The sequence below is a fragment of the Leptonychotes weddellii genome, chromosome 10, assembly GCF_054177405.1.
Source record: "Leptonychotes weddellii isolate Sample4059 chromosome 10, ASM5417740v2, whole genome shotgun sequence".
NCBI classification, from domain to species: Eukaryota; Metazoa; Chordata; class Mammalia; order Carnivora; family Phocidae; genus Leptonychotes; species Leptonychotes weddellii.
Genome location: NC_138378.1, coordinates 110,085,829 through 110,103,379, shown reverse-complemented (window position 1 = coordinate 110,103,379; position 17,551 = coordinate 110,085,829).

Genomic DNA, 17,551 nt, shown 5'->3' with positions numbered 1-17,551 from the left:
GGCAGAGACATAACCTCCCTCTAAATTCTCATCTCATGGCGTAACTTCATCCACAAACTCATAACTCAGAGCAGCCTGTGGTTGAAAATCATGTACACATTTACTCCTTATTCCTTGTTGCTAGAGGGTAACATAGGTTAGCCACAGAATAATCCTTAAAACAGTAAGAATCATAGCCATTCCTCTTCTCGGCTTTTATAAGCATTCGTAACCTTAATGCATACCCCTTTAAAAACCAAATCAATTCTATTTTTTTCTACTCCATCCTTTATCATTACCTTTTGGCTCTACTACCTGGAATACTGGTTCTCAAAGTGTGGTCAGCATTAATATCACCTGGGAACTTAGGAATGCAAATTCTCGGGGTTTTATCCCAAACCTACTGAATCAGAAACTCTTGGGGTGGGGCCCAGTAATGTGTGTTTTAATGAGCCCTCCATGTGATTCAGATGCATGCTCAAGTTGGAGAACTGCTGACCTGAGGGCCAGTAGCTTTGCTTTGTAGGAACTAAGTATCCTGGCATCTCAGAGAGAACAGCTCTCACCTTAGCCATCACACTTGTAAAGACAGGACAGGGAGCAACTCACGAGAGCCTGCAGCAGGCCTCCAGAAAAGTATCCCTGTATCTAATGGGTAGTCTGGCCAATCCACATGTTAGCACTGCAGTCCTGATTGAGGGAAACACCTCCAGAAGACAAGTGACTTGGAATTTGAGAGGAAGTGATCACACATCATAATCAGTAAATTGCACGGGGATGAACAGAAGCATCTGCTATTAACATTTTCAAAGCTGCATTTTTCACAGGTACATTCCAGAGTGTAACAAACCATTTCCACATGTGGGGGCTGATCTTTCAACTATATATCTTACCTGCCTTTTGTGTCATCACAGATTTCTTTAGAAGTTAAAGTTCACTTCAAAGTCATAGTGAAGCCAAAAACTTTTCCAGGTGCAGTGATGAGTCTTCAGAGATGTTGGTGATCAAGGGCAGAACTATGATTTCAGGGAGGGCTGCGAGAGCTAAATTGCCTCAGTGCCCCTCTCACTTCTGAGATACCCCCTGCCCACTTCAATTACCTGGATGCACATTAGAACCCCTGAGGAAACTTATTAGCATATTGATGCTTATTAGCATATTGATCCATTCCTAGAAGTTCTAATTTAATTATTCCGGGTACGGTCTATGCATTGCTTTTTTTTAAAAGCATTCCATGTTCTTCTACTGTGCACCCCAATTCTAGAATCACTGAATTAAATGGATATTTCTTGAGTACTTACTATGCGTGAGTCCCTACTAAGGCCAACAGAAGATTCAAAAAAGCATAAGGAAAGAGGGTGTGTCTTCAAGAAGCATGGAATGGTGGGATGGGGAGCAAAATATAGATGCCTAACTAGAACCCACAGTGGTCTAAAGCGCTGCACAGGTATCTGTGCCAAATACAGGGTTGAGTTAATTCTGGGTGGAAACAAACAGTTAGGGCTCCACAGAGGAGATTGGCTTTGAATTTGGTTTTGAAGGATTTTTATCAGACAAGGGAGAAAAAACATTTTGGGTTGAGAAAATGAAAATAAACAAGTGCGAAGACAAAGTTCAAGAATTTTGGAGGGATCAGTGAGTATTGTACAGTCACACATAGGGAATGAGGTTGGCAAGGTCATTCAAGCCAGATTTTAAAGGAGTCATGAATGTCCTGGTAACAGCATCAATCTTATTCTCAATGAAAAGTAACCCTATGATGTGTGTTTTAGAAAGATATATCATTTAGAAGATAACTACTATTTCTACCAATGAAACTGTTGGGAACTATATTTAGCCAGTTAAATAAACACTCATTAACCATTTAATTTACTTTGTTGCAAATTCCCACACTAGAGTCCATGAGGAATTTAAAAATGTCCAGGCAACTATTAATAATAGATTCTTGAACCTTACACTCTCTTATAAAGCTAGTATACAACATAGAATTTTGTGGGCTAAATAGCCCATTTCTGTTGCTGCTGATAATTCTTATTTTTGTTTTTTATTTTTATTTTTTTTTAAGATTTTATTTATTTATTTATTTATTTGACAGAGAGAGAGAGAGAGAGAGCGAGAGAAGGAACACAAGCCGGGGGAGTGGGAGAGGGAGAAGCAGGCTTCCCACAGAGCAGGGAGCCTGATGCGGGGCTCGATCCCAGGACCCTGGGATCATGACCCGAGCCGAAGGCAGACGCTTAACCGACTGAGCCACACAGGCATCCCAATTCTTTTTTTTTTTTTTTAATTATTTATTTATGGTAGAAGTAACTTCCTGGAGCCACTCAGAACATTAGCCCAGATCACTTGGCTAAAGTTGTGTTTGTCAGGTTTCTCTACTGTAAAGTTATCTTTTCCCCTCTTTCCATACTGTACTCTTTGAAAGGAAGTCACTAGTCACACTTCCTTGAGGGCAGACTGTCTACATAAATTATTTGGAATTCTACAAGGGACATGTGTCTCCTCTCCCCCATTTGTTTTGTTCAATCATTAATTTATAAACCTAGAAATTTATTTTATACTTTGTAGTAGAATCCAATACTGCATTTATTTATTGTGACTTTTTTTTCACTTGTCTGGGCAACTTTCCACTCCTTTAAATCATAATTCTAAAACCATGGTTATATAATTAAGTATTCAGATCATCATCCTTTTTATTTTATTTTTTATTTTTTTTTAAGATTTTATTTATTTATTTGAGAGAGAGAGAATGAGAGAGCGAGAACACATGAGAGGGGATAGGGTCAGAGGACGAAGCAGACTCCCTGCCAAGCAGGGAGCCCGATGCGGGACTCGATCCAGGGACTCCAGGATCATGACCTGAGCCGAAGGCAGTCGCTTAACCAACTGAGCCACCCAGGCGCCCGATCGTCATCCTTTTTAGACTGAGTTCTTGCTATATGAACTATGGTGTAGAGAGGTTTGTGATTGCAAACAACAGAGCTGACATCACCTCCACACTTCAAAAACGAGTTTGGGAAAGAAGGAGGGGCATCAGTGCCAGCCTCTACGAGCAGTTATTTGGAAATCCAGAAGAATCTGGACATCCTAGAAAATTAGACATTCAACAAACGACTCTCTTCACCAAGCCCGCTCTACCTCACAAACATTCTTGGGTTGCCTTTAACAAGAAAAGAACACTCATTTCTGTCTCCTTTTGCCGCTAATACAAGTATTAATTACACCCTCTGCCAAAGTATGCAGAATATTGACTCATGATTCTAAGCAGGACTCCGGACACTGATGTGGTGAAATCAGAGAGTTGAGCAGCTGAGTGCTAGGGTTTCAGGCTGAGTTTGGGAGGGATCAGTTATCTGATTTACCATGTACAACCAGAAGTTTGCTCCTTGATTTTCACCAAACCTCTGCAAAGAAAGCAACTTGTTCATAGTCACAGTATAAGAAGAGGAAAAATAATAAACCTCCTAAGATACATATGGCCAAACCACCACCATACCCACATGTCGGTGAGGGCCCAGAAGAACGCCTCCTCCTTCCCGACCAACTTACACTGCCCACTGATCTTCCTTCAGTTCGCTAGGCTCCCCCTAGCCCATCTGTCAAGGGCCCTCAAGGGACCTCTCTGCTCACCCTCAATAGACGTTCACAACTGCACATCGGCTCTTGCTGACACGTGTACTTACTTCCTCTCCTGGGATGTTCCCCATGACAATGAACCCACCTCGGTCCATCCAGAAAGCCCAGCAGGAAACTACAGCAGCTCAGGCAGCTGCTTCCTCTTGGTTCCAGCCTTTGGATGAACATTACTGGCATCTCCCAACCTCTGGGGTTGAAGCCAGGAGAAAACGTAAGTACCCCTTCAGCTCCTTACAAAACTGAAGGAGACATGCCTCTAGATTTCTGGGTACACTTCTCCTTCTGGCAAGAGAGCTTCCTTACCATCTGTTTCTGGTGTTTTCTCTTGTCTCATCTTCCCAAGCAGGCTCAAGAGAGCTCTCCCCTCCTTCTTGCCTGCTGCTTTGTGAGTTCTCTCCCAAGCATTTATTGAATACTCCTACCATTTGCAATGTTCTATTCACGTCTTCACCCACAGACCCTAGCCCTGACTTCAGGGCACAACTCAAAATTTACCTACCTTGGAACACTTATCACCTCCCAGCCCAGAAATTTCCCCTTTCCTGCCCACATGGTATATCTTCTGCTCTGCGGGAGTGGTCCATTATTCCTCTGCTGAAGGCAGAAGGTGGGTCCTATGCATCTTTTATATCCCCTAAAGCCCAGGAATTGTTTTCTAATGTATGTGCACATGAGACCCATTGGTGAACCATAGAGATGATCCTGCAAGGGATATGGAGCTCGTATTTTCAGTCATTTCAGATGTAGAAAATCAGCAGCATGTGGATGAAGAGGTTTGCTGAAAGCCAAGTAGGTACTTATCTTTGCTCCTTCCTCCAATATCACAAAAGATAGGAACCCCAAATGACAAACAAAGTGAAAGAGGGGATTACAGCAAACAAGAGATAATCAACAAAATATAGGAAATAGGAAGCAGATAAACAGTGGTAACTAAAGTCTGACGGCCAGTCAAGGGTCTGTGGAGCCAAAGGATGCCAACTGATTCAGCCAGTACAACTCTGGAAAGGCACAGAGATGGGAGGGTGTCAAGTAGCTCCAAAGGCCAAGGTGTGGGTTGTACCTGAAAACGGGAGGATTGGTTGGTAGACCCCAGAACCCTCCTCCAACCCACGGAACCAAACAATCGCCTTTCTTCCCGCCAGGCACAAAACAGGCTGGACTTGAGGTCCCCAGGTCCAGTTAAAGGCAAGGGTAAGGCACCAAAGTAGAAAGATAAGAGTGTAAGTAAACATCTACACTGAAATGGTGAAACCCACCATCTTTCCCTGCCAGGGAGCCAAACTTGTTCTCCCCCGGCAGGGGGCTAGAGAATCTTCTCAGGGGAAGTTGATCAGTCCCAAGGGAAAAGAAACCTACTGGTCCCGTGGACCCAATGAAACAGCCAGGTCCTCACCCAATAATCCCAAAGCAAAGTCCAAGGATTAATGAGCACCCCTCTCCCCACCCTAATCACAGCTACCAAACATATATACACGGGTTCAGACCAGCTTTTTAGGGACTCTACTTGAAAAAGAATTTCTAACTGTATGTTAACTATACTGGAATTAAAAAAAAAAATCTCTGTGCCATTCACTTGCACTAAGACATTTGCATTAAGTTCTAATAGGAATCTAAACCAAAAAAAAAAAAAAAAAAAAAAGGAGGGGGCAGTTAGAAGAAGCAGAAGCAATTGAGGAATCAGGAAACATTTTTTTAAAAGAATGAATATTCTCAGATTTAAGAAAAGATATTAAATCTAGGCAGAAAAGAGTAAGTACTAGTTTAAAAAAAGAACTCAGAAACTCAAAATCTTATAGCACTTTAAATTAGCATTTAAAATTCAATAGAATATATACATAATTAAATTTAAGGAAATCTGGAAAGTATAACACAAAAATGGATGGAAAAGGAAAGCAATAATCTAGAAAATTAAAGAATAACTCATGAAGACTGACATTTGACTGATGAGCTAACAGGAAGGAAGGGTTAGAGAAAGAAACTGTAAAAACACATACTGTATAAAATAAAAACCACAGATACACATGATATTCTTGAGCCAAGAGATATGGCTTTCCAGATCAAAAGGGACTATTGCCTGCCCAGCATGTTGAATTAAAAAGAAGATTCATCAAGGCATATCATCATAATATTTGGGATAAAGAAAAGCCCTAAAACTTTCCAGAGAGAAAAATCATACCAAGAATTTTTCCCACACAAAGAATAAGGAATAAAGTACTGCCTCATACTTTTCAAAAAGTAGCATTGGGAGCCAGTTGAAAGTAGAGAAATGCCTTAAAATTCTAACAGGAAACTATATCCAATCTAGAAATCTATAGTCAAACTACGATCAAACATGAAAGTAGAATAAAAATATTCTCAGACATGCCAGGTCTTACAACATTTTTTTGCCTTGTATTTTTTTCCTTAGGATGCTACTGGAAGATGTGATTCCCCCAATATAAAGATATAACCTAAGAAAGAGGAAGATATGATGTCCAGGAAGCCGGGGATCCAGCTTAGGAGGCAGATGAAGAAAATTCCCAGGATGATGATCAAGACAAATCCTAGGATACCAGAGATGCATCAGCCCTAGAGCACGAACAATCCTGACTGGCAAGAGAAGGACGGGACAGATGGTGCTAGAAGGAATAACTCTAAGAAAAAACAAAGTCTGAAATGTCGCCAGAAGTATTTGTTCATATTGTTCATATTGAGAAGTGCTCGATAGCCCCACTGGAAGAATTAGTTATGCAGATAACAATATGAAACAAAAGAAGGAATTATTGACTACAGATAGTTGTAGAGAAACATAGTGAATAATCGTATATTGTATAGCTCATCTTTTATTAACATTTCCATAATTATATACCATCAAATACTGAATATTAGTTTGATTTAAAATGGTGGCTTGAATATAAAGGCGGAATGGGGAGAGGAGATGTAACTGTGCGTAGGGCAGGGGCAGAAGGGCGGCATAGACAGAGCGAAATCCTCACCTTTCATAGAACAAAGTCAATAGATAATATCTAACATGGAAACATTGAGGAAAAGTCAGCATAAACCTGATCCTGAGAGATATGGAAGAACATTCCAGAGGGAACAACAGCAAGGAATACACATGGCTGTTTCTGAAGGAGAAAAGTCAGGGGTGGGGAAGGTTGGAGCAAGGCACTGCTGTTTTGTATTAGAAGATTTATAATGTTATTTGACTTCTGCTTTTCAGAGAAGCAGTAGGGTATGGTGCTTCAAAGCCCAGACCTCGGGTTGGATTTTAGCTCTTTAATTTACACTTGTAAATTAAAACAAAGTGGTACCTACTTTTTTATAAATATTTGTTATTTTTGTGAATAAACTCCATACATATATTACTTAAAAGCTAAAATTAAAATAGAAAAGAGTCGAGCACTATGCAAATTTTACTTCTGAAGACTCAACTTCTGAAGACTCTGTTCTTTCTTCATATGAAGTAACAGTCAGATTCTTATGTTCAATTTTGCCTTAACTGCACCAATTTCTGTTCCTTTCCTTTCCCACAGAGAACCTCTGAGAACACAGCAACTACTGAGAGGGGCGGGGCCTCGGCCCTCCTCACCCACACCCCCCAGTGGGTGTCTACGGAGTGGTCCACACCATCCTTCCAGCCCTTCCTTGGCTGAAGGCCATGGTATCAGTGAGAACACACCGAGTCTGACTTTGGGCTTGTGCTTTTCAAGGCAACAAGTCATAGATCAACCTAGATCACTGTGGTCATCATAAAAAGACTTGCTGTCCTGCCAGGGTCACAGACAGAGCTCTTTGTGTTTCAGAAGTGAATGAAAGAAGCATGCAGACACATTCTAGGAACCAGCTCTTCAGTCACTCTTCAAGGGCAGAAGACCCTCCCTTACCATCTCCTCTTCTCTGCCCCGTGCCTTCTCCTGACCTCACCCTGTGAAATCAGTACCCAGCGGAAAAGCTAGAAGGCCTCTGCTGTCTTATTCAGCTACCACCTGGGCTCTCATCAGCACCCACACAAGAGGGGAAACCAGGGTGACCTGCTCCACGGCAGAGCACATGTGGTGCCTCAATGGGACTAAGTGCTTTCATTATAGAATGCAATGCTCATAGCTCTGACATCTCCTCACTCCGAGACCTTGCATAAAGATTGTCAGTTCTCCAGACCTCATTCTGCTCTGCTGGAAAATATGAGTCCAAGAATCAACACCTCATCTTGCCTGGGGTGAGCAAGGCCCGGAGCAACGAGGGCCCTCATACAAGGTAGCACTAATGAATTAGAACTGGGGCTCAAACCCCAGTCTCCTGAGCCCGGGATGTTGCTTTTTCCATGGTGCTTGATCACTGCCCGATATCCGAATTATCATCATCCCATCACAGACTCTTCCATGTGAAAACCCGAACCCCATCCAGAAATCCACAGAAAGAGAGGTTCATTCTTTCATAATATAATTCCTTTCCAAGACTTCCACAGGAGATTTTGATCTTACAAGAAATTCCCAATGAAAATAACAAGTGGAAGACTAAAAGCTCCAAGTCAATTTAAACAACCTATGCTTGCCTCTCCAGTCAAATCGGCATATCGGACAGCATGTTTTCCCACAAAGTCATAAACTCACCCCGCTGCAGACCAGCAACACCAGCCTCTTGGGAAGGGAGCCGCTTCTAACAAGTAACTGAGACGAAGAGCCAATGCTCCCCTCCCTCCCCTCCCCTTCCCTGCCCACACCCACCCAAAGGCCAGTCTCTACCAAGCTGTTTGGCAACTCTGTTCAAGACAGCTTAAGGTCCAGGAGTGGATTAGGAACAGCTAACACTCTGGCAATCATTTTCCTTTCCCTCGAGCCCAGACTTCAGTAGGCGTGCAATGTGGCATTTTGCTTCTGATTTCAACCACTTCCCCAGCAATTCGGCACGAGAAAGAGAAGAGCCCAGGCCAGCACTGGAGCAGCCAGCCCCAAGTCCTCTGCCTCCCTGCCGCAGGAAGACCCTTGGTGACTGGGCTGTCTCCTGTCCCAGGACCTAAGGAGCAGGCCACCAATGGCCTGTAGGATGAGGCGGGAAGGTTTAGCCTGTGCTGCAAGCCAAGGAAGCAGATGGGCCTCCCATCCTGCCGAAAGCAGCCTGGGAAATCTATGAGGATGGACAAGCCATTTTACTTTTAAGCCATTCAGCGCAGTTGTTGAAAATTGTGTATTCTGTGTATCTGTATAATTGCCAGAGATCGAGAACACAAGCTAAGGGAACACTGGGCATATTACCTTCATTCTCTGGTCCCCCCGGGTTTCCGGTCCTGTGTCCCTCACTCATCCTCCGCTTAACTGACAAGGGAATCAAAACACATCTCTGGACATAGCATGCCCTCCCACGGAATTACCCAGGGCTCCTGGGAACCTGCGCGTAGAGCCCCAGGCATCGGCATGGACCTGAGATGGCCCCACCGGCTGCCTCAGCTGCCCGTTCTTGAGCACATTCTCCGCTTCAGGGTTGTAAAGCCAGGCACAGCCCAGGTCCTCCCTCACCTCTTCATCACTGACCGTGCATTTCCCTGTTCTGAGACCACCTCCTCCCCCTCTCAAATAGCCGAAGCCCCGGCGGCAATGTTACCTCCTCCAGAAAACCCTCCTTGGCTCCTCCAATACACTGAGGATTGAATGTTCCTCCATGGAAGACTCACTGTGCTCCTAAAATGACCTCTCTCAAGACAATTTTTAAAAATCTGTCTATCAGACTAGTCTGTGAGCTCTTTATGAGGGACAGTCACTCCCTTCTCTGAGTGCCTACATCAGCACGCAGTGAACCGAATGTGTTCCGGGACTGTGCGTTGATTCAATAATTCCTAAGGGCAGGGAATATGCTATATTCCTTTTTTTTTTTTTTTGATCCTCCAGGAAATAGATGCTTCAAGTGGTTTGTGAATGACAGAACAAACCAAAGAACTATATCTCCCCAACTTAAAGAATCTGTGCTTCATCCTCAGACAAATGCATGTCTGTGCATCAATGATGTCAACCTGGGACTCTGTCTTTAAGTAGTTCATCCTGTCTGCCGTCCCCAGGAGGCAGTCTGCTGCTTGTGTTCCCTCCCTGCTGCCTCCTGTCCCATCTCCTCCTCCAGGCAGGTCAACGTTGCCCTGTAGACTTCCTCTCCTCCAGGTGATGGTGGAGCAGGGGTCCTGCCCCACCTTGCTTGCTGCCGGTGCTCAAGCCCCTCGGGACTTACAGATAGGAGGTACAGGAGAAGTTTGCTTACCTTGTCATCTGGATCACTGCACCTGTGATCCACAGATGGAACGGGCTTCTGGAGGCCCTCCATGTTTCTCACACAGTTCTGTGGGGGGAGGGGAGTCCTCATTATTGTCTAATCAAGATAGACACAACAGGGGGTTATAAAATGAGGCATGATAAAATCAGGGGGTTAAAAAGGATTGTTACTTCACCTCTTTATCCCAGCTCTGCCTCCTCCAGCCTAGAACATTCACTGTGCAACAGATGGCACGGGCTGACATGTATACAAGCTTACTGATCTGAGCCTGAGGTTTCCCAAAATTTGTCGATAATCACCTTCCAGTAAGCAGTGGGTTTGAGCCAGCATCTGACATGGCCTACAAATTTTGGTATCAGCTATTTCTGAGGAAGCCTGTTTTTGTAAAGGGGCCACCAGCACACCCAATAGACACTCTCTGGCAAGGTTGTGAATTGCTACACATAAAAAGGCAGGCCCGGTTTGAATTACCAGGCTCCAATTCCTTGCTGGAGTTCTGGTCACACTCACTACACAAACCATCTGGAGCCTCGCTCTGGCACTTTGTTATTTACTCGCAGCCCCAGCTGGAATTAGAGCCCATAATTCACCGATGTCCACCCTCCTCTCCATGGACAGCGTCATACCTCATCTCAGCAGTCGTCCCCTGGCCATCCATCAGCCACTCCAACTTGGGAATCCCTTGCCAAAGTGGATGTTTTTCTCTGGGGATTATCATTATAAATTAATGTTTTAAATTTGGGGACTAGGCTGCCATTTTGGAGAGCATTTTGCCTTTTTTCTCTTAATCTCACATGTCTCAAACTTCTAAAGGGCAGCCCACTTATTTATCCCATTTTCCCTTCCTCCCTTCGTAAAGAATTCTGGTCACCAGCAGACCATATGCTCTAACCCCTTTTACTTCTCTGGGAATTCATTACCAAACAAACCAACCAACAATGAAAACCTCCCATCAGCTCAAGGTGCTCAGTGAGAAGACCATAGCTCATCAGTGAAGATTGAGCATGTTACTGAATCTCTCTGTGCCTCAATTTATCGGGGGAGGAGGCCAGAAGAAGTTTAGCCATATAACTGGTCTGTTCTGGGTGGTAACAAAGGAAGGACCCTCTCGGTGAGCAAAAGTCAAAAGAGAGGGAGAGGTATGATATGTCCAAGAATTGGAGAAGTACAAGGAGTTTGCTGTGCTGGAATGCAGGAAACAGGCGAGGAGCAGAAGATGAAACCAAACAGGCACAGGGAGTGAGATGATGAAAGTCCTTGAAACCATGTAGGGAAGTCTGGCTAGATCTTTCAAAGTGATAGGAAGTCATTGAAGGTTTTAAGAAGGGGTATCACGTGTTTAGGCTTTTTGTTTTAAAAGTATTGTTAGAAAGGTAGAGGCTAGATTGAAGAGATGCAGAAGTAAAGGGAGAGAATCCAGCCAGGGGACTGTAGGGCAGGTGAGAATAGATGGTGGCAAAGTGGAGACTGAGAGGATAGGACAGATCTAAGAGATCTTTAAAGGAGTCAAGGGGAATGAGGGAAGGAATGACTTGAGTAAACGCTCAAGTTTCTGGCGTGGACAACTGGATGAGCAATAATGCCATTCACCAAGGTAGGGAATAGAGGGACTTTTTCAAGAAAGGGGAATGAGAAAAAGCAATTTAGTTTGGGGACATTTTGAATGAGTGCCTGTGGGACACTCAAAAAGAGTTTCTAGTAGGCAGGAGAATTTTCAGGAAAAAGGAGGTCATTGGTATATACAGTGTGTGAAAAATGAAGACACAGGGAAGGTAAGATCATCCAGGGAGCAGGGAGAGTAGGAGCAAACAGGAGGGTTGTCCATGAGACCCTAGGGAATCACTAACCAAAGGAGGATAGAGCTTCAAAGAGAAAGTAGTTAATTATGTCAACTATACCACAAGTGAAGTCCTGGAGAGCAGAAACAAGAAAGAAGTGGACTTGGGAATGAATTGGGAGAGACAGTAAATGTGAGCAGTGAATGTGGTATTTTGGTAGGTTCAACTATGAAAGGAGAGAGACAGGGCCAAAGGAGATTATTGGTTGGTTAATGGCTTGTTTTATTATTATTATTTTAATCTTTTTTTAGAGAGTGGGGGGAGGGACAGAGGGAGAAGGGAAAAGGGAATCCCAAGCAGGCTCCATACCCAGCACAGAGCCCGACACCGGGCTCAATCTCACAACACTGAGATCATGACCTGAGCTGAAATCAAGAGTCAGACATCCAACCAACTGAGCCACCTGGGCACCCCTGTTGTTTTATGTTTAATAACCATTTTGTTTTGGAATAATTTTGGATTACAGAAAAGTTGCACCAACAGTCCAGTTCTCCATATTAACACCTTACGTTACCATGGTACATTTACCAAAGCTCAGAAACCAACATTGGTATATTACTATTAACTTACTTCCAGAATTTATTTGGATTTTATCAGCTTTTCCACTGTCCTTTTTCAGTCTCAAGATCCAATCCAGGGTACCACGTTGCATTTAGTTCTCATATCTTCCCAATATCTTCTGGTCTTTCTTTGTTTTTCATGACCTTGGTAGTCTTGAGGTAGCCCATAAAATGCCTCACAATCTGAGTTTTTCCCATGGTTAGACTGGGCTTATGAGTTTTGGGAAATTATACCACAGAGGTACTCTCTTTGTCACTTCATATCAGCGCTACATGGAATCCACATGACAATGCTGACGATGTTAATTTTGATCACTTGGTTAACGTAGTGGCTTCTCCACTATGAAGTTTCTGCTTTCCCTTACCCAACTCTATTCTTTGGAAGTGACTCACCACCAAGTCAGCCCACACTTCCGTGTGAGATGGGGGTGGAGGTAGGATTAGGCTCCACCTCTTGTTTTGTTTTGAAGATGAGGAAGATCCTCCTAACTCACCCTGTAATCCTCACAATTTTCTCCTTTATTTCAGATAAAACTATAACATTTGGAGTCCCAAGCATACAATAGAGCACTTAATCCTGAGATTTTATTTTGTTCATTCATCAATTTTCCATGTGTTATTCAAGGTTCCAGGCAAAACAACTCAGTGCCTTATCTGGGACTCCTACTATACTTCTCTCTTTCCTTGACCCATTTGGTTACCATGTCCTTTCATTTTTACCTGTTAAACATCTCATATTTAGTCACAGGCGATAACTGATAAACTCTGTTCAGATCAACTGACTCCTAAGTTGCTTATCTTTTCCTCCAGGTAGAACCCCATCCTCAGCCCCAACTCTTAATAAATACAGAAGGACAGAAAAGGAGACAAAATTTCCTCTGTATCATCATCATACTCTAGTGTGGTTAATATGAATATCAGATGGCTTAATAGCTTAGAGCTTGGCTTAATAGCTTAGAGTGCATCCTGAGGAAATGGCACATAAAAAGCCCCTTCCTGGCATTTTTCACAGAAACTCCCCAGGAATATGTGTTTGCACAAGAATCATCTGCTTATGGGATGCTTGTAGGATGAGTCCAGTCTCAGGAAAGGATAAGCAGGAGATCTGGGTTCCAGGATTTGTTCTGCCACTAACTCACTCTGGAAACCAGAGTTCACCTTTCCAACGTGCATACCTTGATTTGAGCATTAATAAAATGAAGGAGTTGGGCTGATTATAATGAATTCAGTTCATTCCACTAGCTACCTTATTAGGCACCAACCACTTGATTTCATTGTTGAGGCTTCTTTGTTAGAGTCACAGGACAGTGTGATTGGCTTTGGGAATGCTATGTAGGAGCCATATCTCAGAAGAATCACATGGAAAAGGGATTAGGGCTGCACAGGTCAAATTCCAGCTTGGTAAGTTGTGTGAGATAAATGTGGGGAAGCCCAGTGGAAAGAAGGGGCTCCTAACCTCTCGAGAGACAATGCATGCTTCTTCCCAGGGGGCAGGAGGCTTGACAGTCCTCTGTTGCCTCCATTCCCCTCCCATCAGGTGGGGTTAGCTTGCTGTTGAGCTCACATGACAGATGGCTCTTTGGGCCTCCAGAGCATTCTCCAGCCATCACCATGTTGTCAAACTGCAAACAAAAGCCATTCATTGCCCTCATCTTCTCTCCTGAATTCTTCCTAGCTTCATAACTTCAAACGCACAAGCTATACCATAATCATCTGAAGGTCTTTACTCCTTGCTTATCTACAAGAACCATATTTTTCTGAAATGCAAAAAATCAGCACACATCACCTGACAGTGTTTTTTGCTATTCCTGACTGCAAAAAACAGTCTAGGAAATGTACTTGGGTACCAAGATATTATTATTTCCACATCCCTGCAATGGTTTCTAGCATCTTTTCCAGGACTAACCAAACAGAGTTGCAATTACAAGTGCCTTAGCAAGTTTGGATGCAAGGTGCCTTGCACAGCCTCTCTTCTCCCTTTTCCTCCTACCGTTATAGTCACTACTGCAAGGAGCTATACTGTCAAGGTGAAAGGTGGAAAGAGGAGTGAGGAAAACACCTGGCCAAACTCACCTGCAGGCAGGGGAGACTGTGGCACAGAAGGATTAGAGGAGTACATAGTACCACTGGCCCCAGTGTTGGATCTGCAGATACTTAAAATCCAACCATAGCAAATACATAACTTTGACACCAATTTTTACCTATAATTAAACAAAATGTCCAAGAGTGTCTGGACTCAAAGTTTTTGTTTTTTCAATTATTACAACCTTCAAGGGAAGGTTTTGATGTCAGGTGGGAGATTACTGAAGGTGGTAAAACCTCATGTGCCTTAGACGAGAGTTGGCATGGGACCCTTGCTTGCTGCCTGCTACAAGTTCTTCAAGAAATGGCCAGCCACTTGCTCCCCAGTGGAGTCTAGGAGTGGGAGACCTCTGGCTCTCCATAATCCCAGAGAGAGAGCAAGAGACACCAGGGAGAAATGGCCAGTCTCATGGTGGCAACATCCTCATCCACTGCAGGGACATAACTGTCCACCATTATTCAGAAGAACCTAGCCTGGGAACCCCAGGACCTGAGTTCTAAAGTTGGAATTTTCCACTGTAAAATAAGAAGGCTGATAGCATAATCTTTAACATTTTGCCCAGCTTGAAGGATCTATTGTTCCTTTAGATTAAGCAGGTATTTCTCCAGAATGACGGAAAACGTAGGAGAGACATGGGTAGCATGAGCGTCTGATTGTGAGAAAGATGAGGAGAGGAAGGACATTGAAGATGTAAAGTTCTACTCATATGTGATCCATATGACTTCTCTAAATGGTTCCAGGAAAAATTCTCTCTCTTTTGTGCCTTATGGTATAGTAGCTCATATTCTCATTCTAGTATAGTAATAGTATACCATACTTCTGATATAGTAGCTCATATTCTAGTTTACCCTAGACTCTCTCGAAGGCTTTAATTTAATAGCAAAATCATCTAAAATCCATCATTTTATTTGATTCCCCAGGCCCCTCAAAACAAACAAATAAACAAACAATGTACTTGGAAGGAATTCCCATCTCCGTTCCCTAAGGAAAAATCCTAGGCTCACCGACTTAAAAAAAGGTGCCACATAAGAAACTTCTCAGGGTCCGCTGAAGTCAGAACCCCCTCTACAACAGTTCTTTGGAGCTTTAGAGTTTCTTGAAGGTATCTGCAAGCAAAACCTCTAAACACTTATTTTATCTCCCTCATCAACTGGCCAAACTTCTCCAAAAAGAGTGGATCACAATAAAGCTTAGAGTTGGGTTACCTGCTCTATCACTGACAGGACAGTAACTTTCCGACTACCCGTCTCACTCCTTAGAGGTCTCACCCAAGCTTCTTCCAGGCTTTTGAGTGTCTAAGCCGAGCAGCTGGGGGCTCTAGGCTCTCCCCCTAATGCAACCTGAACAGCTACACTTTTATCTGTTTTATTTATTGGTCTCTCTCTAGGTATTAAAAAGTGTTGGAGAACCACTGTAGGGCAAGTTCTTATCCACAGTGTTATTTCCACCCTGAACCCAAGTTCCAGTTTCTTTACATGACATGCTAATAAATCTCTGCTTCGGCCTCCCAATAGAAGAGGGAGGACAGAAGCAGCCCATTGGTCTTCAAGACATACTGTCATCTGTCACATCAGGACGCCCCCAGGGGGTCTTAAATCCAAAGAAACATGAGAGGAGTCATTTCACATCTTAAGACCCCTCTGATGAGAGAAGCCGCATTACCACGCGTGCACAGTAGCTAATATTTTACATAGACTAACTGGCCTGTTTTCATTCCTTTTAAATACCCAAAGGCATCCCACCTCCATGAGGAGCTGAAGGCCTACAAACCATGGTCGTAAAAACTGTTTGCACACTACGTGAGTGCTAAAGAGCACCTGAAACCACTTTGCTTCTATTTGTTTTGCCCCCTAATATGCACACTGGTATATTAGTGTTTCTTTTGAATCCCCCTGGGTTTGGATATTATACACCCAAGTTTTACTTCAAATTGAGTTTTCACAGCTGGATTATAAACCAATGGAAATGTTGACCCTGCACCAACTATATCATTCCAAACAGGTGTTGCTTAATTAGCCTTATCGTAAAACAAAAATTAAAAATTAAAGGAAAACATTTTAATGTACCTAAAGAGTTTCTGAAGGTCTTAAAAGGAGCAGGCAAATTACTGAGGACTTTTAAGCCTTATCTCCTATTCTCAGAGGCACTCTTAAAAATTCAGGAACACTTCTGAAGCTGCAATAACACCCCGGTGTTTTAAGAGGAGAAAAAAAGCTGGCTTCCCTGGCATGTTTTTCAATGAAGAAGGAAGTTTTTAAGAGGATTTGAAAATCCATTCACCTAGGTCCTAGACGTCCTCATCACAGGCAAGAAGAAGACAAAAAGAGCAGTCTTTGGATGTCACTCCTGATCTTCAAGGGGATTAACATGATTTTCCATACAAAGACAAAGGAGTTTTTAAGTGATTTCAATTCAGTGCAGAAAACATACCTACTGGGGACTTACAGAGAGGTGGAAGAGAGGTTGCAAAAACTCTACCCTCAAAGGGTGTTCAAGCTCACTGTTTCACACACATGAAACCACTTAGAAAGCAAGTTAAAATTGGATATGAATTAGCTCAGGTGTGTTGACATTTCAGCAAGACAACACAAACTTCCTTTGGCCCCAGGAAGTTTAGGATGACTTCCCAGAGAAAGCAGAGTGAGCGGCTAGCTTCAGAGATTGAATATGGAGAGACAAGCCAATGGAGCATCTCAGGCTGGAGAAACTGCATCAGTAAAGATACAGAGCAGTTGTTCTCTGGTTTGAATGTACCTTAGTCACCTGCAGGGTTGGTTAAACTGATTACTGGGCCCCCAGAGGTTCTAATTCAGTGGATCTGAAATGAGGGCCCAAGAATTTGCATTTTTAACAGGTTTCCAGCTGATGTAGCTGTTGCCATCCCATGGACCACTCTCTGAGAACAACTGACATGGAGAAAAGTTTGCACATAGCTGTTAGTGGTCCAGTGTAGGCTGACTTAGCTCTAAGAGGATTCATATAGAAGAGTGGAGAATGTACAAGCTCTACTACAAAGCTGTAATCATTAAGACAGTATGGTACTGGCACAAAAACAGACACATAGATCAATGGAACAGAATAGAGAGCCCAGAAATGGACCCTCAACTCTATGGGCAACTCATCTTCGATGAAGCAGGAAAGACTGTCCTATGGAAAAAAGACAGTCTCTTCAACAAATGGTGTTGGGAAAATTGGACAGCTACATGCAGAATAATGAA